General features: G+C 54.1%; 1 protein-coding gene across 2 annotated transcripts in view; it reads right to left on the minus strand.

Moving 5' to 3' along the window:
• The window catches only part of LOC140428305 (solute carrier family 12 member 5-like), a 1,013,162-nt gene that overhangs the window by 46,554 nt on the left and 943,401 nt on the right, over positions 1–23,207 (minus strand). The gene's annotated exons all lie outside the window — the stretch shown is intronic.

Below are 23,207 nucleotides of genomic sequence, written 5' to 3' on the forward strand. Positions count from 1 at the left end.
ACTCCTCCAGCAATTGATGGGCGGAATTCCTCGTGGTGTCTTTGCAGGCAGGAAGGGCATTTAATCGCGTGTGAGGGTAGCGGGTGGGGATCCTGTCACTTTTCCACCTCTGCCCCAATTAAGTCTTTGGCAGGAATGCTCATTGACAGCCTTTCTGCTCCACCACCAACTGAGGCCCTTAAGTGGGCAATTCATACCTCATCTCACTGCCTCTGGTATTCACCCTGCGATGAGTGGGGGTCTCAGCATGCGGGAAGCCATTAAAGAAAATTCTGTCGGGGTTGCTTGTGGTCTTCCAGTAGGTCCCTTGATATCAGGACTCAGTGTCTGCAAGAGGGATCAGGCATTGGGAAGGTGGGGTGGGGGGGGAAGGACTTGCTGGCATTACTGCCGACACCCCTCCCCTCTTCCCTGTGACCCAAACCCTGCAGCCCCCCTTATGCCATCACTCACCTGTGGCCTGTGTCCCTCGGTGATACTGGTCTTCGGGTGGGTGCATTACTAGCAACAGTCACTGTCCTTCTGGTGGTGCTGCTGAGCAAGAATTGCCGATCTCTGATTGGCCACCAGCTCTCAGCAGACAGGACCGCAGGCCCCATGGTTCCTGATCCTGTGGAAGGCTAGTTAAGTGGCACTTGATATGGTGGATCTTCCCAAAAAGAGGTTATGGGGAGCTCTCACCTTCTACTCAGCTAGTGCAAGATCCCCATCACCTACATTAAATTCTGCTCTATGCCCTGGTTTGTGTTAGCACAGATATAACCTATGTTAAAGCAAGTAAACCTATCTGAAAAAGGCCATACTTGTCACGAGTTACTAGGTTAACATGCTTGTGCAATATAAATTGTAGAATCTATGGAATCCCTCTTATGCAGAAGGCCTTTCGGCTCATCGAGTCTGCACGACCCTCCGAAAGAGCACCCAATCTCACCCATTCCCTTACCTTAGCCATGTAACCGCACCTAATCTGCACATCTTTAGACACTAACACATCTTTAAAAAATTTTTTTTTTATAGTACCCAATTCATTTTTCCAATTAATGGGCAATTTAGTGTGGCCAATCGACCTACCTCGCACATCTTTGGGTTATGGCAACAAAACCCACGCAGACACAGGGAGAATGTGCAAACCCCACACGGACAGTGCCCCAGGGCCGGGCTTGAACCTGGGACCTCGGCGCCGTGAGGCAGCAGTGCTAACCACTGCACCACCATGCTGTCCTACTGACACATCTTTCTATAATAAGGGGCAATTGCCCATGGCCATTCCACCTAACCTGCACATTTTTGGACTGTGGAAGGAAACCGGAGCATCCAGAGGAAACCCATGCAGACACGGGGAGATCGTGCAAACTCCACACGGACAGTCGCCCAAGGTTGGAATTGAAACTGGGTCCCTGGTGCTGTGAGGCAGCATTGCTAACCACTGTGTCACCGTGCTGCCCCAAATCTCCCAAAACTTTAGATCCTGGTGTTCTACATTGTCATTAGTTGGTGGTGCAACATTCAATCCTAGTGCCTTTGATCACGGCTTTAAAAAAAATCTTGACAGCAATTAATAATTAATTACTCTAAGCAATGGACCCTTCAGGGATTGTTATTGCATGAATAATTTTGCTATCCATTACTTGCGCATTTGTTCCCGCAGGGTGATAAATACAATCCTATGTGATAGGATGTGAAAACTATCTGGTTTGTTCTTAATACTCATCAGAAGAAATACCTTTCCCCCAAAGAAAGAGGAAAGAATCAGCAGTCAACCCAAGGCAAGTAAGGTACTCTTGTATAACTTCCTGATTCAACATGGTTTAACAGCAGCATTGTGAGAGACCCGGAAATGCAGGCTCTCTGCTGTTCCAGTGACCCAGTCAAGTCAAGTGCAGCACAGGGTTAGGAAATATGGCCAACAACTTACAGAAAAATATGAAGAAATACTGTATCAAACCAAACTACCATGTGTGAATTTACTAAATTTCATGTACATCATGCGTGTCCCAGATCTTCCGGTCTCCAGGTAGTTACAGATTGGACCTACCCCGGAGATGCACTACGGAACCTCTTGCCGGTCCCAACACAGGGGCTCTATGGGAATTGTCCAGGAAGTTTGAACTTCTGTTGGACAATCCCCTGCTTCCTGGGCCCCTCCACAAAGTCTCCAACTCTGAGTTAGAGTCGGAGGGCGCGATTCTCCGATGCCGCGCCGGTTGGGAGAATCGCCGATCGCGCCATTTTTCCACGTGACGCCGGTCCGACGCCCTCCCGCGAATCACCCAAGCGGCGAGATTGGTCCCGTCGAGTTCTGCGCGGCGCAGGCCGGAGAATTGCCCGAGACACCCAAAATGGCGATTCTCCGCTACCCCCGCTATTCTCCAGCCCGGGTGGGCCAAAGTCCCGACGGCGTGACCCCAGTTCACGCAGTCGCCGTTCACACCTGGTAAATAAAGTCGTCAGCCAGTCGTGCTGGCTGACGCTAAGCAGTGAGGAGGTGAGCAGACTGTTCCGGAGCTCCTGCAGACCGGGTCGGACCGGGAGGGGGGTGAGGGAGAGTGTGGAGGTGAGAGGGGGGAGGGAGAGTGTGGAGGTGGGGGGGGTTGATGGAGGGAGTGGAGGTGGGAGGGGGGTGAGCGAGGGAGTGTAGTTGCGAGGGGGGGGTGAGGGAGAGTGTGGAGGGTATCGTCCATTCGCGGATGCCACATGTCAGCTGCCCTGATATGGCAGGACGGTGACAAGGACACGGCCGCAGGTTGTCGTGTGGCTGATGGGCACAGGCGACTGGCACACTGCTGAGGAGGACGGTGTAAACTGACCGTTGGACGCAGTGACCAGGTGTTAGGCTGGCTGCGTATCTGCAGCGCAACCAAGCCACCGGGGCACACAGGTATCCCATGCAACCCGGCTGCCGAGGTGTGGAAGAACCTCAGTGTAACATGTTGTTTCTCTGCCCCCCACCACCCTGCTGCAGGTCACCATGTATGCCAACCAGACAGCGATCTTCACTGCCATGGGTTGGAGCCCGCAGCACTGCAGGTGGCCATCCGGCAGCGTAGACTGCGACGGCCCACAATGGCTGCAGATGCAGCGGTTGCTGCTGCAGCAGAGGGGATGGCCGCGGAGTGGCCCGTCGTTGCCGCGCAGTGCCGCAAGCGCTCAGGACCGGAATGTCCAGGGGGATGCCAAGGGGACCATTGACCACCCCCCCACCCCCCCCCCCCCCCCCCCCCCCCCCCCCCGACGGCGAGGAATGCACAGGAAGCGGGCACTGATCTCGAAGTGCTTGGGGGGGAGGAGGAGGCGGAGGAGGAGCCACTGATGGTGGTGCCAGGGCGCCACAGGCGTCCAGCAAGGCCTAGGATGTACCGTGACAGAATGTCGTTCGAGATCCTACCGGACATCACATGCAGGAGGAGACTACGGTTCAGCAGGTAGATGGTCGCACATATATGCCACCTCGTGGCGGCACCTCACCACCACTTGGAACGAGAGGAGGCAGTCTCCGTCAAGGTGACGGTGACCCTAAACTTTTACGCTACCGGTTCCTTCCAGGTGCCGAGCGGGGACCTATCCGGGATCTCACAGGCATCGGTCCACAGGTGCATCAGGGCCGTGACTGATGCCTTGTATGCTATCGCGGACAGGTACATTCAATTTCCCGAGGACCGCGCACAGCAGGAAGCACGGGCACGTGGATTCGCCAAGGTGGCCGGGATACCGATGGTTTAGGGTGTTATCGATGGTGTGCACGTCCCAATGTGCCCACCTGCAGACAATAGGGAAGTGTTCATGAACAGGAAGGGCGTATACTCCATGAACATTCAGGTGGTGTGCGACCCTCACATGAAGATCATGCACGTGTGTGCAAAGTACCCCGGCAGTGTGCATGACGCCTACATTCTGGCACAGTCGTTCATCCCCGCAATGTTCGATGGATGCCCCACTCAATGGCTGAGGGCTGGTTGCTGGGCGACAAGGGCTATCCGTTGAGGTCATGGCTGATGACGCCAATACGGAGGCCTCACACCAATGCGGCGAGCCTATACAATGAGGCCCATGCAGCAACCAGGGGTGTGGTGGAGCGGTGCTTCGGCCTGCTGAAGATGCGCTTCAGATGCCTGTACCGCTCTGGAGGGGCCCTGCAGTACCGTCCCGACAGGGTCGGTCGCATAGTTGTGGTCTGCTGTGCGCTGCACAACATTGCATGCAGAGGGGCGATGACCTGGTGGAGGAGTCGGAGGGAGGACCCAACGGCACTGGAGCTAATGCAAACGAAGGGGAGGAGGAGGAGGAGGAGGATGGCGTGCATCAGGGTGAGGGGAGGGGCGCAGGACACAGACACTGCCCGGCTGCTCGTTACATCCAGGAGGCTGCACGACGGCACCATCGAGGACAGTGGGCATGCGACGCGTTGGTGACTGCACAGTTCATGCACCGTGGTGGAGGATTCGCTAAACACTGCCACTTGCACCATCACTCCTGTACACGGGCACCACACAGCACCCATCCACCCCCCCACCTCCCGCAGCCCCCCCCCCGCACCCCTGCACCCCCGCACCGCGTTCACGGCACCAATTCCACATCACCTTACCACTGCGGCACTACGGGATTGCACAACATTGATGACTGGGTAAGCGGGTGTGAACAGTGCCATGTTGAATGATGACAGCCCACTCTGCGATGAGCTGTGTGCTCAGATTCGCCAGCCAAGGTCTGACTCATGGCTATAGCTGAACCATGCACTCGGTGGTCACAGCCTTCGTAACGAACATTTCATCATGTGCCCATGTGGGGTAGCTGGCGTCGGAGTGCCGAGGACTACGGTGTCCGATTTTGGGAGGCAAGGGGGAAAGGGGCAGCACATCCGGCACCGACGTTGAACCGCTCGTTAACCACAGCGCCACTCGGTCACCCTCTTGTTCATAGAATTTACAGAGCAGAAGGAGGCCATTCAGCCCATCGAGTCTGCACGGCTCTTGGAAAGAGCACCCTGCCCAAGGTCAACACCCCCACCCTATCCCCATTACTCAGTAACCCCACCCAACACTAAGGGCAATTTTGGACACTAAGGGCAATTTATCCTGGCCAATCCACCTAACCTGCACATCTTTGGACTGTGGGAGGAAACCGGAGCACCCGGGGAAACTCACGCACACACGGGGAGGATGTGCAGACTCCGCACAGACAGTGACCCAAGCCAGAATCGAACCTGGGACCCTGGAGCTGTGAAGCAATTGTGCTATCCACAAGGCTACCGTGCTGCCTCACGAGCCCCCTGGCACCGGACGTAGCACAGAGTCTTACACGTTAAGTGCAACAGTGAGTTTATTGTGACATTCACATACAGATGACCTACCCCCTACAACTAAACTGTGCCTTGCACCCGTGCCAACTTATTATGTGCCGATCTTCTTTGCCTTACCACTACGTCTAGGTGTCTCCCAGTTGGTAGAGGAGGAGTGAGGCGGACTGCTGAGAATCACGCCCTGCAACATGGCTCCCCGTCGGCACGCGTTTCCTGTGGCGGCCCGGCTTCGATGGGCCAGGCTGCTCAGCGTGCGTGCTGGATGGCGTGGTGCCACCCTGTCCTACCCGCTGCCCACCAGATGCGCCAGGGACAGAATGGGGGGAGGCCGGGTGTACCGGGACGTCCCTTGCTGGAGGTACCGGGACGGGCCCCAGAACCTCCTCCTCCCTTGGGAAGCCCGGTGGCCCCCGGGCCTCACTGTGGGACGGAGGTGCGATCGGAGACATGCCCCGTCGCACCACCGACACCTGGCGCTGCCAGTCCTGGAGGCCTGCAGCGGTATCGACCACGGTCCGAATGTTCGCCGAGACGGGGCCCAGGGAGTGCCACATTCCTGCCAGGGACTGTGCTATCTCAACCTGTGAGTGCGCTACACCATCCATCACGTGCGCCAGGCGGTCTATGCTCTCCGCGACTGACTGCTGGGACTGTGCCATTGCCTGCTGGGACCGGGCCATGGCATGGTAAGACTCGTCCAGGGCCCGGAGAGCGGCGGCAATGTCGTGTTGGCTCTGGCGCATGGCTACCTGTGAGAGGGCAGCCCTCTCCTGGGCCATGGATGACGCGTGCACGTGAAGCCCAACTCCTTGCAGAACCTGACCAATGGCCAAAACCATTTCACCCATTGCCTCCACCGTGGACGCCACCCGTGCGGTGTCGCCCTGGGTGGCTGCGATGAGCGGCACCACTCCCTGCTCCTGGACGCGAATGGACTCCTCCAGCTGCATGTGCAGACCCTGGAAGATGGCCCTCATCCCGTTATTCAGTCCCTGGGTGTCCACATGCATCGGTTGTCCGGGTGGGTCAAGTACATCCAGGAACCTGGAAACCGTCTGGGCGGCAGCTGTTTGCTGGACCTGGGCTGCCCTCCGACCGTCCAGCGCCTCGGCTGCTCCAAACTCCACCTGCCGTACTGGCTCGGCTGTGTGGTGCGCACCAGACCGTGACCCGGGAGCCTCATCACTTATCTGCCCAACCAAGGTGTGTCTCTGCGATGGTGGATGGTGTGGGAGACAGCAGTGTCGCTAGCTCGAGGTCATCGTCTGTTAGGAAGTCTGGTGTGTACTGGTCCGCCTCATGGCCCGGCGCAAGGTGCATGCGGCCCATGTCATATTACCCTCCAGGTGATTCCGTGGACTGTGTGGCCGTTCTCTGTGCGTCATCGTCACTGTCCGTCCTGTGCCCCTGAGTATTGTCTTATCCGTCGTATGTGCGTCCCGATCCAGCGTCCCAGACTGAGAGGATGGCCCTCCTGTCCGACCGACTGCCACCCTCTGGCGTGCGTCCCTGGGTGCAGTTGAGGATGGAGATGGGCGGCTGTGTTTTGGCTGAGATGACCCTGGACGTTCGGCGCTGGCCCTGGGGAACACAACGATACGGAGTTCATTAGACATGCTGGGCCGGGTGTATGGTGGTGGTGGGGGCAGTGTGTGAGGAGGGCAGGGGATCGAGGGTGCAGTGGCATGTGTGTGAGGGGGGAGGGGATCGAGGGTGCAGTGGCATGAGTGTGAGGGGGGAGGGGATCGAGGGTGCAGTGGCATGAGTGTGAGGGGGGAGGGGATCGAGGGTGCAGTGGCGAGAGTGTGAGGGGGGCGATGACGGGCAGGGGGTGCGGGGTGAGGACATGCAAGGTTGTTTCAGTTGCTTCTGCACCTCGGACCTGGCATGTCGCGACCTCCCGGGTGGCGGATCCCCCAGCGAGGTCCAGGGCCCTCTGCTCGTGAACATTTAGGGGGTGCAGCACGGGAGAACCCCCTCCGGTTCTCATACGCTCACGTTGGTTGTGAGCAGTCTTGGCCTGTGTGGGGGGGGGGGTTGGATAAAGCATCACAATTAGGCGGGTATCATCAGGGCGTGCAGATATAGGCTATATTAATGCTGGGTGAGGAAACAGTTGGAGCCACGTTCTGGCATCTATCCAGGGGGTCCCGGTGCTCATGTGGCTCGAGAACAACGTTGTGCACCTTGAATCCCCTCCACCCCCCCCTTGTGCCTGGGGGGGGGGGGGGTTGTGACCCGGGGGCACCCTCGTGGCACCTACCCTAACAGCCCGAGTGAGGTCGTGCAGCTTCTTCCGACACTGCTTCCCGGACCGGGGGGTGTGCCCCACAGCACTCACAGCGGTGCCAACTTCACGCCAACCGCGCTGGACGGCTGGCGATGCCCACATCTTGGGCAGAGGATGGCCCTTCGGTTTTCAACCTCATCGAGGAGGGTGTCCAGGTCCGTGTCCCAGAACCTTTGTACGGCTCATCGGGACTCAGCCATCTCGCCGCCTTCTCCTCCTCCTGGGTCCTTCCGTGCGCGGATCGCACCATTGATGGCACAGCGCCCGCGTCATTCGGGCGGCGCACGCTATGACGCTGCTTTCATGCCACACCCCCCGAGTTCCTCGCGGCCCCGTTCCCAGCCCATTTTCGTGCCCTGAATCGATCGCAATCGGGGCCGTTTCACGCCATCACGAAACTCGACGGCGTTCACGACGGTGTGGGCACTTAGTCGCGGGAGCGGAGAATCGCGCCCGGAGACTTTGGAAGTTCTGACTTACCCTGATACTCACCCAGGAAGTGTTAGGTTGGAAAAAACCTAGCCGAGCACTTGGGTAACACACAACTGACATACAACTACACCTCTGATCCCCCGACTAGCCACCTGATTCTTTGACTCTCCCCCACCAACCTGACCCTTCTAGCTCCAGGTCCACTGCGACTATCCCCCACCACCCAATACCCCCTGAACTCCAAACACACCCAACCCGACTTGACTAGCCACTGACCCAACATGTCTCATTCCTGACCCACCTAGCTACTCACTCAGCACTCACCTGCTATCCTATCCATCTCACTCACCTCATCCACCTACCATACTATCCAGCTGTCTACTTAACTAGCACACCCTCCTAGCTAACCTGCCATATTACTCACCTGCAACCCTACCCCTTACCCACGCTATCCACTGACCTAATTGTCTTACTTACCCTACCCCTAACTCCATTTACCCACTTACTTTGCTGACTCTAACCCCGTAAACAATCACCTTGCCTACCCTATACTCTTACCCACCCTATACCCTTACCCACTTTCCTACCAACTTTACCCTCCTTTTTTATTCTTTCATGGTGTGTGGGCGTCGCTGGCTGGGACCATTGCTAATTGACCCTGAGAAACACAGAAAAAAGCAGCAGGGGAAGACCATTTGCCGTGATGATGGGGGCTGCCTGCTTGAACTCCTGCAATCCCTGAGTTGTAGATACACCCATGGTGCTGTTAGGGAGCGATTTCCAGGATTTTGATCCAGTGACAGTGAAGGAATGGTGATTATATATCCATGTCAAGATGGTGAGTGACTTGGAGGGGAGCTTGCAGATGGTGATTTTTCCATGTGTTTGCTGCCTTTGTGCTTCTAGGTGATATAGATTCTGGTTTGGAAGGTGCTGTCTAAGGGGCCTTGTTGAGTTCCTGCAGTGCATCTTGAGATGATACACATTGCTGCTACTGTGGGGTGGAGGATCTGGATGTTTGTACAAGTGGGAGTATTCCATCACACTCCTTTCCTGTGCCTTCTGGATGGTGGACAGGAGGTGAGTTAATTCATTGCGGGATTCCTAACCTCTGGCTTACTCTTGTAGCCACAGTATTTATATGGCTAGGCCAGTTCCGTTTCTGGTCAATGGTAACCTCCAGGATGTTGATAGTGAGGGATCAAGCGATGACAATGCATTGAACATCAAAGGTCGATGGTTAGATTCTCTCTTGTTGGAGCTGTTCATTGCTTGGCATTTGTGTGGTGCGAATGTTACGTACTACTTGTCTGCCCAAACTTGGATATTGTTCAAGTTGGCTGCATTTGGGTATAGATTACTTGTATTCCCCAAAACCCAGGCAAGTTCGGGGTCTTCTGGCAGTTACTCAGATTGGACAGGGCAGGGTGTGGGGTGTGTGGTGTGTGTGAGTGTGGGGTGGGGGCAGGGTTGGTGGGGAAAGTGTGGACATGGGGAAGCAAAATCATGCGGGGGTTGGGGTTGGGGGGGGTGGTTGCCTCTTCCTGGTACAGGGGACCCGGGAAGAAGGCACACCACCCGCTTTCATTGATGTGCTGCCTGCTACATTTTGAGTCCAGGCTTCACACGCTGCCCACTTTATTAGAGCAGCAGTGAGATGAGGCCCTTAATTTGGCATTTACTACAATTGGGTCACAGGTGGGCAGCCCATCTGTTTCCCTTGTCTACATGTGAAATTGAGGCAGAAGCAGGAATGGGCAGACAGACAGTGGGCACAGCACTGATGGCATGGCATCCTAATTTACAGGTCCACCTACTGATTTTCCTGCTGTGGGTGGCCTGGAAAATTCAGCCAATAGAAGTTTGAAGAACTGAAAGGTGAGTTGTCCCAACGTATTTATAATTCCTCTCACTTTAGTGCATCTCGCCCAATCAGTGTTCCCTTAAATGAATCTATGCCATTTCACTCAACTACTCCATACAGAATTTGTGATTTTCACCAATTTTGGAGTAGAGATTTTCACTGAAATCTTACTGAATCATATTTGTGATATACCTATAACATTTACATCTATTTTATATTCATGGCTCTTAGTTTTGGGCTCCCCTTAAGTGGAAATATCTCTATACATCTACTCAAACCCTTCATAACAATTAGGACTTCTGCCTTTTCCAGAAATGTCCAGAAATGTAGAACTATATTTTTTCCACATAAATTTCTGCACATTAATTGGGTTGTGCTCATGATTCAAGGTCAACTAAATCTGTAATTACTTTTATCATTTCAATCTTAGTGAAATGGCCATATACAGCTTTGAATATTAAACGGAAGCTTTTTGCAGTATCCTGTCACAGTCAGCTAACTCATTCACAATTATCTTCTCTCACACATTATTTTTATTGTGCAAAGTGTGGAGCATCAAAGCAAAACTAACACCTTGAAATAGTGCATTGGTTAGATTAGCAGGACGCAGGCATCACCTGTGGGGCTGCTGCTGTGTAAGTGCTGGACAACATCCATTGGCGCCTCAGTCTCAGAAGCCCATTTGCTGTCCTTAATCCAGAAGTCCATTCAATTGGCTGCCTTTTCCAAAACTGCCTCTGGCATTTGTAGGTTTAATAATTGCATTTCATCTTAATGGTGGGATCGAGACCAGGAGCAAAAATCCTCCCTGCACCTCCCCCCCCCCCCCCCCCCCCCCCCTCCCCCCCTCCTCCTTGCCTGCCCATAGACCTGCATTGGTTCTGTACCTCTCAATACACTTGCAGAAAAATTATCTCAGCTTTGAAATTTTGAATTAACCCATGAAAACAGCTTTTTCGGAGAATTACCACCACTGCCAGAAAACAGGCATGGGGGTATGGAAAATCCCGCCCCATAATACTCTCCCTGGAAGGCTGGCTCAAATTTTAAGGTTTTTCTGGATTTCCCCAAAACAGGAAATAGTTTCTCCCGTTTGAGTTCTGTAATCTTCAACACCTGAATCAGAGCACCCCTTCTGAGTTTATGCACAAAGCATTCCAAACATTGGCCAGAATGTTCCGCGAGCCACATCTACCGGTCCCATCAAAGTGATTGTGATGGGACCAGAAAATGTCACCCCTAGTCCGTGCAACCTATCCTCATAATTTAGCCCTTTTAGCCCAGTGATCATTCTAGTGAATTTGCACTGAAATCCCTCCAATGCCAGTACGTTCTTCCTCAGCTGCAGTGTGCAGGACTGAATTCGGGTCTTTAAATGAGGTTGAAATATGTTTAGGTTCTTTTGTGAGTTCTTTTTTGAAACAGACAAACTTGATTGTGCCATGATAGAGAGGTCAAACAGAGGCAAGGTAACTCTCCTCAGATAGCAGGAAATCGTTGGAGCATGGTGACTCCAGTTTGCTCTCATCTAGGGGGCGCGATTCTCCCATGCTGCGCCGTCTGGGAGAATCGCTGTGCACGCCACTTTTTCTCCCGACGGACGCCCGACGCCATTCTCCCAACCGGCGAGAACGCCGTCATCGGCGCCGCGCATGCCGGAGAATCTGTCGAGCAGGCAGTAGAGGCGATTCTCCCAGCCCCCCGCTATTCTCCGGAGGGATGGGCCGAAGTCCAGGTCACGCTGTCGCTGTTCACCCCTGCTAAATAAATTTGTCAGCCAGTTGTGCTGGCTGATGATATGAATGAGGGCGGTGAGTGGGCGGTGAGTGGGCGGGCCCATCCCAGGAAGCAGGACGTTGCGTCAACGGCAGGTGATGGAGGGTGGGGGGGGGCGGGGTTGTGTGGAGAGCTGTCTGAAGCATTTGCCGCGATCCCCCATGAGGGGGAGGGGGTTTGGTGGGGGAGGGGGTTTGTGGGGGGGGGGGGAGAAGGTTGGGGGGGAGTGGGTTGGGGTGGGGGATGGGGGGAGGGGAGGGAGTTGGGCGGAGGGGGTTGGGGGGAGGGGGTTGGGGGGGGAGGGGGGTCGGTGGAGGGTGGTTGGGATGGGTGACGACAGGGCTAAGGAGGATGGGTTGTGGAAAGGAGTAGAGGGAAGGGGGATGGGGTAGGAGAAGGGGGAAGCGGGAGGGGGTGGGGGAATGAGAAGGGGGAAGGTTGGTGCAAATGATGCTGGGTTGGGGCGGGGGGCCCTCCACGGTTGCCTGCGGGACCGAGACCCCAAGCTGGAGTGCTATAGAACATAGATAGAACATAGAACATTATAGCGCAGTACAGGCCCTTCGGCCCTCGATGTTGCGCCGACCTGTGAAACCACTCTAAAGCCCATCTGCACTATTCCCTTATCGTCCATATGTCTATCCAATGACCATTTGAATGCCCTTCGTGTTGGCGAGTCCACTACTGTTGCAGGCAGGGCATTCCACGTCCTTACTACTCTCTGAGTAAAGAACCTACCTCTGACATCTGTCTTATATCTATCTCCCCTCAATTTAAAGCTATGTCCCCTCGTGCTAGACATCACCATCAGAGGAAAAAGGCTCTCACTGTCCACACTATCCAATCCTCTGATCATCTTGTATGCCTCAATTAAGTCACCTCTTAACCTTCTTCTCTCTAACGAAAACAGCCTCAAGTCCCTCAGCCTTTCCTCATAAGATCTTCCCTCCATACCAGGCAACATTCTGGTAAATCTCCTCTGCACCCTTTCCAATGCTTCCACATCCTTCCTATAATGCGGCGACTAGAATTGCACGCAGTACTCCAAATGCGGCCGCACCAGAGTTTTGTACAGCTGCAACATGACCTCATGGCTCCGAAACTCAATCCCTCTACCAATAAAAGCTAACACACCGTACGCCTTCTTAACAACCCTCTCAACCTGGGTGGCAACTTTCAGGGATCTATGTACATGGACACTGAGATCTCTCTGCTCATCCACACTGCCAAGAATCTTACCATTAGCCCAGTACTCTGTCTTCCTGTTATTCTTTCCAAAATGAATCACCTCACACTTTTCTGCATTAAACTCCATTTGCCACCTCTCAGCCCAGCGCTGCAGCTTATCTATGTCCCTCTGTAACTTGTAACATCCTTCCGCACTGTCCACAATGCCACCGACTTTTGGGTCATCTGCAAATTTACTCACCCATCCTTCTACGCCCTCCTCCAGGTCATTTATAAAAATGACAAACAGCAGTAGCCCCAAAACAGATCCTTGTGGTACACCACTAGTAATTGGACTACAGGCTGAACACTTCCCATCAACCGCCACCCTTTGTCTTCTTCCAGCTAGCCAATTTCTGATCCAAACTGCTAAATCTCCCTGAATCTCATGCCTCCATATTTTCTGCAGTAGCCGACCATGGGGAACCTTATCAAACGCTTTACTGAAATCCATATACACCACATCAACTGCTTTACCCTCATCCACCTGTTTGGTCATCTTCTCAAAGAACTCAATAAGGTTTGTGAGACACGACCTACCCTTCACAAAACCGTGTTGACTATCTCTAATCAAATTATTCCTTTCCAGATAATTATACACTCTATCTCTTATAAACCTTTCCAAGATTTTGCCCACAACAGAAGCAAGGCTCACTGGTCTATAGTTACCGGGGCTGTCTCTACTCCCCTTCTTGAACAAGGGGACAACATTTGCTATCCTCCAGTCTTCTGACACTATTCCTGTAGACAAAGCTGACTTAAAGATCAAAGCCAAAGGCTCAGCAATCTCCTCCCTAGCTTCCCAGAGAATCCTAGGATAAATCCCATCTGGCCCATCCCGGTCCAGAATTGCTAACACCTCCTCCTTATGAACTTCAAGCCCTTCTAGTCTAGTAGCCTGAATCTCAGTATTCTCCTCGACAACATTGTCTTTTTCCTGTGTGAATACTGACGAAAAATATTCATTTAGCACCTCTCCTATCTCCTCGGACTCCAAGCACAACTTCCCACTACTGTCCTTAACTGGCCCTACTCTTACACTAGTCATTCTTTTATTCCTGACATATCTATAGAAAGCTTTAGGGTTATCCTTGATCCTACCTGCCAAAGACTTCTCATGTCCCCTCCTGGCTCTTCTTAGCTCTCTCTTTAGGTCCTTCCTCGCTAACTTGTAACTCTCGAGTGCCCTAACTGAACCTTCATGTCTCATCTTTACATAAGCCTCCTTCTTCCTCTTGACAAGTGCTTCGACTGCTTTAGTAAACCACGGTTCCCTTGCTCGACCACTTCCTCCCTGCCTGACAGGTACATACCTATCAAGGACACGCAGTAGCTGTTCCTTGAACAAGCTCCACATTTCCATTGTGCCCATCCCCTGCAGTTTTCCTCTCCATCCGATGCATCCTAAGTCTTGCCTCATCGCATCATAATTGCCTTTCCCCCAAATATAACTCTTGCCCTGAGGTATATACCTATCCCTTTCCATCACTAAAGTAAACGTAATCAAATTGTGGTCACTATCACCAAAGTGCTCACCTACCTCCAAATCTAACACCTGTCCTGGTTCATTACCCAGTACCAAATCCAATATGGCCTCGCCTCTCGTTGGCCTACCTACATACTGTGTCAGGAAACCCTCCTGCACACATTGGACAAAAACGGACCGATCTAAAGTACTCGAACTATAGCGTTTCCAGTCATTATTTGGAAAGTTAAAGTCCCCCATAACAACTACCCTGTTGCTTTCGCTCCTATCCAGAATCAGCTTTGCAATCCTTTCCTCTACAACTCTGGAACTTTTCGGAGGCCTATAGAAAACCCCTAACAGGGTGACCTCTCCTTTCCTGTTTCTAACCTCAGCCCATACTACCTCAGTAGACAAGTCCTCATCAAACGTCCTTTCTGCCACCGTAATACTGTCCTTGACTAACAATGCCACCCCTCCCCCTCTTTTACCACCTTCCCTGAGCTTACTGAAATATCTAAACCCCGGCACCTGCAACAACCATTCCTGTCCCTGCTCTATCCATGTCTCCAAAATGGCCACAACATCAAAGTCCCAGGTACCAACCCATGCCGCAAGTTCACCCACCTTATTCCGGATGCTCCTGGTGTTGAAGAAGACGCACTTTAAACCACCTTCCTGCCTGCCGGTACACTCCTGCAACTTTGAAACCTTACTCATGACCTCACTACTCTCAACCTCCTGTATACTGGAGCTGCAATTCAGGTTCCCAAGCCCCTGCTGAACTAGTTTAAACCCTCCCGAAGAGCATTAGCAAATTTCCCCCCCCCAGGATATTTGTACCCCTCTGGTCCAGGTGTAGACCATCCTGTTTGTAGAGGTCCCACCGACCCCAGAATGAGCCCCAATTATCCAGAAATCTGAAACCCTCCCTCCTGCTCCATCCCTGTAGCCACGTGTTCTACTCCTCTCTCTCCCTATTCCTCGTCTCGCTAGCACGTGGCATGGATAGCAACCCAGAGATAATAACTCTGTTTGTCCTAGATCTAAGTTTCCACCCTAGCTCCCTGAATTCCTGCCTTACATCCATATTCCTTTTCATACCTATGTCGTTGGTACCTATGTGGACCACGAATTGGGGCTGCTCCCCCTCCCCCTTAAGGATCCCGAAAACACGATCCGAGACATCACGCACCCTGGCAGGAAGGTGGCGAAGACACCCTTCCAATTCGAGGGCATGGTGAAGGGCTGTGGCCACTGGCGCTGCAATGAGGAGGGATGGGGTGAACTCTGCAGGAAACGGATACTGTGGGCAGGTGTAACAGTGCGTGCGTGAATGAACCGTGACGCCGGGGCACCCATTCATCGAAAGGCCCCTAGCTGCCCACGTGGCAAAGCACCCTCCTAACAAATTTTGTTGCCTCTCCCTCCCAAACCTCCCCACCCCCCCTTCATGTTCCTGATGTTCTCACAGCAGCCATCGATTTTCGCCGCAGTGGCGGCAGCGGCAACCATGCAGATTGGCATCCGACGCGGGTGAGCCATGCAGCCCAGTGAGGGTGCTGCAGTGGCTGCGGAGGGCCCCGTGCCAGGCGGTCCTGCTGCAGGCCATCAGGCCCGACAGGTCCAAGGGGAGGCGGAGGGTGTGAATCACCTCCACGTCATCGGCCAGGAAGAGGGCGACGACTCCGATCCTGATGGGGCACCAGGGGAGGAGCACGAGCAGGTGGTCGTGCCAAGGCAGCAGAGGCGTCCCATGCGTCACCGTGTCTACCGGGACCGCATTTCTTTCGAGGACCTAACGGAAGCGGCATGCAGGAGGATACTCACATTGAGCCGTGAGGCGGTGGGCCATAGATGCCACCTAATGGCGCACCTGGCACCACGTGGAACAGGGGGAGGACATGCCATCCCAGTGAGAGTGAAGGTCACGGTCGCCCTAAATCTTTTCGAAACCGGCTCCTTCCAGTCGCCGAGCGGGGACCTTTGTGGAATATCTCAGGCATCGGTGCACCGGTGTATCCGGGCCGTTACTGACGGCCTATATGCCGTCATGGGACGATACATCGATTTCCCGGAGGACCACACACACCAAGCTGCCAGGGCAGCGCAATTCGCCTCAGTGGCCGGGATCCCGATGGTCCAAGGCGTCGTGGATGGGGTGCACGTCAACCTGCGTGCACCGCCGCGGAACAAGGACATCTTCCTGAACAGGAAGGGGACAGACTCAATGAACGTCCAGGTGGTATGCGACCACAGAATGTGAATGATGCACGTGTGTGCCCAATACCCGGGCAACGTGCATGATGCCTTTATACTGGCGCAGTCCTTCATCCCGCAATTTTCGAGGGTCCCCCACCCCGGATGAGGGGCTGGTTGCTGGGCGACAGGGGTTATCCGTTGCGGCCGTGGCTGATGACGCCTATACAGAGGACACAGACCAACGAGGGGACCCGCTACAATGAGATCCATGCTGCAACCAGGGCTGTTGTGGCAAGCTGCTTCGGCCTCCTTAAAATGAGATTCCGGTGCCAGGACCGCTCTGGAGGTGCTCTACAGTACCACCCCAACAGGGTCGGAAGAATCGTAGTTGCATGCTGCGTCTTGCTCAACATCGCCCAACAGAGGGACGATGTAATGGAGGAGGAATAAGCAGGTGAGCCCGATGAGGGCATTGACTCTGAACATGAGGATGAGGATGATGATGAGGAGGAGGTGGAGGAGGAGGAGGGGGGGGGGGGGGGGAGGATGGGGGGGCGGGGCACTGACACGACCAGGGTGCGGGATATGGCCGGGAGTCTGCACGACGACACCGGCTGGGACAGCGAGCACACGAGGCATTGATCGCCGCACGTTTCGCACACTAGGGGGAGGGCATCGTTCTACAGGGCACTTGCACCATTGACCGCATGCAAAGGCACTACCCAGCACCCCCCACCCACCTCCCGCACCTTCGCACAACCCTACCACACACAGCACCACTCTCATGCAACCCGACACCTGCGGCACCTCGTTATTGCTGTTACACTTTTACTTCCGTAAGCGGGTGTGAACAGTGCCATGTTGGATGATGACAACCCGCTCTGCGATGAGCTGTGAGCTACAGATCACTACTGAATGTCTGATTCATGGCCGTATCTGAACATCCCCACCTCGATGTCCCTTCTATGCGTCGCGGACACTCCATCACATGTCCATGTGGGGCAGCGGGCGTCGGAGCACTGAGGACGACGGTGTGTTTGGGGATGGGGGGGGGGGGGGGGGGTGGGCGGCACACCCGGCCCCACCCTTGCAATGAGTTTTGAACACCATCGTCACGTGTAACAACTTTAATTGTGACATTGAAAGACACGTGCCCTAGCCCCTATTACTAATCTGTGCCCTGCACCCGTGCCAACTTACTACGTGTCTAACTTTATGGCCTTACGGGCCCTACCACTACATCTAGGTGTTTCCTCAGACGGTACATCAGGAGTGGAAGCGGACTGCTGAGAATCCTGCCCTTCGACGTGGCTCCCCGTCGGCGCGCGCTTCTTAGGGCAGCCCGACCTGGATGGGCCAGGCTGCTCGGCGGGCGTGCTGCGACCCTCCTCTGCCCGCTGCCCACCAGATGCACCAGGGATAGGACGGGGGCAGTGCGAGTGTTCTGGTCCCTCCCTTGCTGGTGTAACCGAGACAGGCACAGGGACCTCCTCCTCCCTCGCGGGGCCCGTTGGCCCCCGGGCCTCTGTAAGGGACGGTGGTGCGCGCGGAGGCAAGCCCCGTTGCACCACTGACACCTGGTGCTGCCAGTCCTGGAGGTTCGCTGTCGGATCGACCAGGGTTTGAACGTTCCCGGCGATGGAGCTGAGGGAGTGCGACACCCCTGTCAGGGACTGCGCTACCTCCCGCTGGGCCTGTGCCACGTCGTCCATCACATGGACAAGGCCACCGATGCTCTCAGCGATGGCCTGCTGGGACAGGGCCATGGCCTGCTGAGACTGGGCCAGACCCCGGAGCGCGGCGACATGTGGCTCTGAGGGGGCATGTGAGAGGGCAGCCCTGTCCTGGGCCATGGATGACGCGTGCACACGAAGCCCCACGCCTTGAAGAACCTGACCCATGGCCGAAACCATTTCCCCTACTGCATCCATCGCGGACGCCACCCGTGCGGTGTCGGCCTGGGTGGCAGCCATGACCGGCACCACTCCCTGCTCGTGGGACGTGGATGGACTCCTCCAGCTGCGTCTGCAGTTGCCGGAAGACAGCCCGTCATCCTGTTTTCTGGTCCCTGGGGTTGCAAATGCATCGGGCCTGTGGGTGGGTCTGGAAAGCGCAGGACCCCGAGAACAAACTGGGCAGCAGCTGGGTGCTGGGCCTGGCCTGCCCTCCGACCGTCCAGCCCCTCGGCTGCTCCTACCTCCACCTGCTGTACCGGTACGGATGTGTGGTACGCACCAGTCTGTGACCCAGAAGCCTCGTCACTTACTTGCCCAAACAAGGTGAGTGTATCTGCGATGGCTGAAGTGGTGGGTGACAGCAGTGCTGCGGCCGCTAGGCCCTCATCTGTACCCAGGTCTGGGGTCTCCTGGCTGGAACCTTGGCCCGGTGCATTCAGTCCACGGTCCATGCCAGGTGCCGTGCCCCTGTGCCTCGTATGTCGCAACGTCCTCTGTGCGTCACTGTCCTGAGGGGCTGTCCTGTCGCCGTCACTGTCCTGGCTCGCTGTTCCCTCCTCATCCATCACACTGTCATATATGTCATGACTGTCCGCCCTGATGTCTTGGTCTGTCCTCTGTGCATAACCCTTCGGTGGCCCGGCCTCAGAGGAGGACCCTCCTGCCCGTGATCCTTCCCCTCTGTCCCGTGCATCCCTGTGGCCGGAAGAGGTTGGAGCTGGACGGCGACAGGGTGACCGAGCAGTTCCACGGTGGTGCTCCTCTGGCCCTGGAGAACACAATAAGGCATGTTTTGTTAGGCAAGCGGGTCGTATGTGAGGGGGTGGAGGGGCAGTGTGAGGGTGTGGACTGTGGGGGTGGTGCAGTGTCAGGCGGTGGGGTGTGAGGGTGTGGATTGTGGGGGTGGTGCAGTGTCAGGCGGTGGGGTGTGAGGGTGTGGACTGTGGAGGTGGTGCAGTGTCAGGCGGTGGGGTGTGAGGGTGTGAACTGTGGGGGTGGTGCAGTGTCAGGCGGTGGGGTATGAGGGTGTGGACTGTGGGGGTGGTGCAGTGTCAGGCGGTGGGGTGTGAGGGTGTGGACTGTGGGGGTGGTGCAGTGTCAGACGGTGGGGTGTGAGGGTGTGGACTGTGGGGGTGGTGCAGTGTCAGGCAGTGGAGTGTGAGGGTGTGGACTGTGGAGGTGGTGCAGTGTCAGGCGGTGGGGTGTGAGGGTGTGGACTGTGGGGGTGGTGCAGTGTCAGGCAGTGGAGTGTGAGGGTGTGGACTGTGGAGGTGGTGCAGTGTCAGGCGGTGGGGTGTGAGGGTGTGGACTGTGGGGGTAGTGCAGTGTCAGGCGGTGGGGTGTGAGGGTGTGAACTGTGGGGGTGGTGCAGTGTCAGGCGGTGGGGTATGAGGGTGTGGACTGTGGGGGTGGTGCAGTGTCAGACGGTGGGGTGTGAGGGTGTGGACTGTGGGGGTGGTGCAGTGTCAGACGGTGGGGTGTGAGGGTGTGGACTGTGGGGGTGGTGCAGTGTCAGACGGTGGGGTGTGAGGGTGTGAACTGTGGAGGTGGTGCAGTTTCAGTGTACCTCCCAGCTGGCGGCTCCCCCAGCAAGGTCCAGAGCCCTTTGCTCGTAGACGGTAAGGGGGTGCAGCTCAGGTGATCCCCCTCCGGTATTTGAACGCTCCCTCTGATTGTGAGCTGTCTTGCCCTTGGCGGGGGGGGGGGGGGGGGGGATGAAACTCAGGACGCACACATGTAAGCACCATTGTACTAGGTGGGGACACTGGGACCCACGCCATGGCACCTGCTCACAGGGTGGGTGAGGGGTTCCACATGTGCACCGGGTGCAACTTGGGGCCCCAGCCCCACCCCCCCCAGCATGGGCGGGGGGGTGGGGTGGGTGGGGCATTGCCTGGGGGGAGTATCTGGTTACTTAACCTCGCTGCCCTCGTGAGGTCGTGCAGTTTCTTCCTGCACTGGTCTCCCATGCGGGGGATGTGCCCCACAGCGTTGACCGCCATCCCGACCTCTCGCCATCCCCGCCTCACGGTGCTGCAGGGTTGCCAGTGTCCACGTCTGGGGAAGAGGATGGCCTGGCACTTCTCCACAGCGTCTAGAAGTGCCTCCAGGCCGCTGTCCCGGAAGTGGGGAGCGGTGAGACGAGGCTCATCCATCTCCGACCTCGGTGTCTGTGTGCCGATCCGCGCACTTCCTAGTACACAGCGCGGCGTCATCCTGGCGTCGCGCGATGGTGTCGCTGGTCTTTCGCCACGCCCACCGCGTTTCTCACCGCGCCGCTGCTGGCCCCTTTTCTGCCACTGAATCGGTCGCGGCGGGGGCCTGTTCGCGCCGTCGTGAAACGCGACGCCGTTCACAACGGCGTTCACGACAGCGCGGGCACATCGTCCTGCGATCGGAGAATCGCCCCCCTAATGTCTTACCGAAAATATCACTGCTAATGGCATCTTAGAGGTAAATCCTCCACTCACCTGTTTATCTGGGAAGGGATTTGATTGATGTTCCACTGAAAGCATTTTATCTCCTCATATTTGAAAACTTTTTATTCCTTATATTTAATAATTCGCTTGAGTATAAGCTACTTTTCTGGATGTCTCAGATTAAATTACATTTTATGGGGATTGTTACCCATTCACAAACAAAATACTCTTAAATCTGCCTGTACCTGTCGCAGAAAACACTAATTTTGAATTGCCTGGATAAAGTAATATTGATGATTCGATATAACAAAAGTTAAGAACATCATTGTTTCACTTCTTTGATCTCAAATTTATCCCAGGTGCAGGAACAGAGACATCTGCTGGTTGTATATGCAATCTCTAAATGTGGCAGGACAATTTGCAGAAGGCTTGTTTAAAAGGATACAGGACCTTTGCTTTATGAATAGAGTCCAAAGTAAACCTTCATAATGCAAAGGCTAGGCCTCAGTTATAGCATCGTATCCAATTCGGTACATCACACTGAAAGCGGAGGGACCAGAAGAGACTTACTAGAGTGATTACTAAGCATGAGGGATTTGAGCTATCGGAGAGATTAGGGAAACTGGGATCATTTTCCCTCGAGTAGAGAAGGTTAAGTCGAGATTTAAAAGAGGACTCAAAAATTATGATGGGCTTTGGTGGAACAAATAAGATAAAACTGTCTCCATTGAAAAGGAGGCCCAGCAACCAAAGAATACACATTTGAGCTATTTTTTGAAATTCTTTCACGGGATTTGGGCATCGTTTGGCTAGGTCGACCTTTATTGCCCATCCCTAATTGTCCTTCAGAAGGTGGCGGCGAGCTGCCTTCTTGAACTGCTGCAGTCTGTGTGTTGTAGGTACACTCAGTGCTGTGAGGAAGAAAACAAATGGCAAAAACTGGAGAGGAAATTAAAAGGTTTTTACCCAGTGGATATCATCTGGATTGGATTGTTTGAAGGGAAAGTGGGAGCAGATTTTACAGTAATTTTCACAAGGAAACTGGGTAAATACTTGAAAAGGAAAAAAAATACAGGGGAAAGAGCCGGAAGTGAGAATTATTAGCTTGTTCTTTTAAAACGCTGACATAGGAACAATGGACCGAATAGCCTCCTCAGACATTGTAAGGCCTTGATCGTATCTGTCGCGGTGAAATTAATAATGGCTGTGGGGGAGAACGTTTTTTCCCCTGTGGCCTGATTAACAGTCTGACTGCTATGTTCACTTTTCATAAAACATCTGTGATCCAAATAGATTCAGACAGCAGCAGCATTATCAGGGCAATTCATCACAGGATCATTCTGGAATATTTTGAGGATTCTTTAAGGTAAAAGGCAGATTAATCTGGAATAAATAGAGAGATGGATATTTGGCATCCACTCCATTTGTTGGCAAAGGATTGCTGGTAAAGGATTACAGGTGCTAATTCAACTGAGGCACTCAAACGTCACAGAGTGTTGTTCCCTTTCTTTTAGTTGAACCCTAGGATTAGGTCATTGCTTGTAATCCTCTGACATACTTTATATATCTTTTCCATGATACCAATTTAACTTGATGTTGTGATACAAAAAACAAAGAGAATGAAGAACAATACAGCACAGAAACAGGCCCTTCGGCCCTCCAAGTCTATACTGGTCACGATACCATCCTTGGCCAAAACCCGAAAGAACAAAGAACAATACAGCACAACTGGTGATCTGGGGATGCTGGCCATTATACACATAGTGAGTGATGTGTGACTTAGTCCACAAGAAATCTGCTTGAGAAGTTGCTATTGCATTGTTCCCTGATAGTCCCAGTTGCAACTCATACCTGACTCTGTGCCCTGTGTTAGAGCTATGTCACAAACTCTTGCCCATAGCACTTTTGTGATACATATGTTTTCTGCCACCTTTTAGCATAAACATGAATGCTACTTGTGTAACTTGGAAAGAGCTGGCATTGGGACGGAGAGCTCTCTCATATCCCAGCAATGCTGACCAGTGTGAGCTACTGCACTTTTTATTTACCCCTCATGTCAACATTAATTTGTGCACTAAACTGAAAACCTTTGCAATGCTGTCTTGGGACCAGTCTTCTCCTCAAAACAACAATTAGTCATTTGTTGACAAACATTGTTCCCACTATATATAGTGGGTGTGTTAGGTGCTGCTATAATTTACTCGCTATACGCAGTGGATAGTCAAACCATAATATGCTAACAGTATGAAGAACTGACTGAAGATGCCAGAAGAACTAGTT

The sequence above is a fragment of the Scyliorhinus torazame genome, chromosome 8, assembly GCF_047496885.1.
Source record: "Scyliorhinus torazame isolate Kashiwa2021f chromosome 8, sScyTor2.1, whole genome shotgun sequence".
Taxonomy (NCBI): Eukaryota; Metazoa; Chordata; class Chondrichthyes; order Carcharhiniformes; family Scyliorhinidae; genus Scyliorhinus; species Scyliorhinus torazame.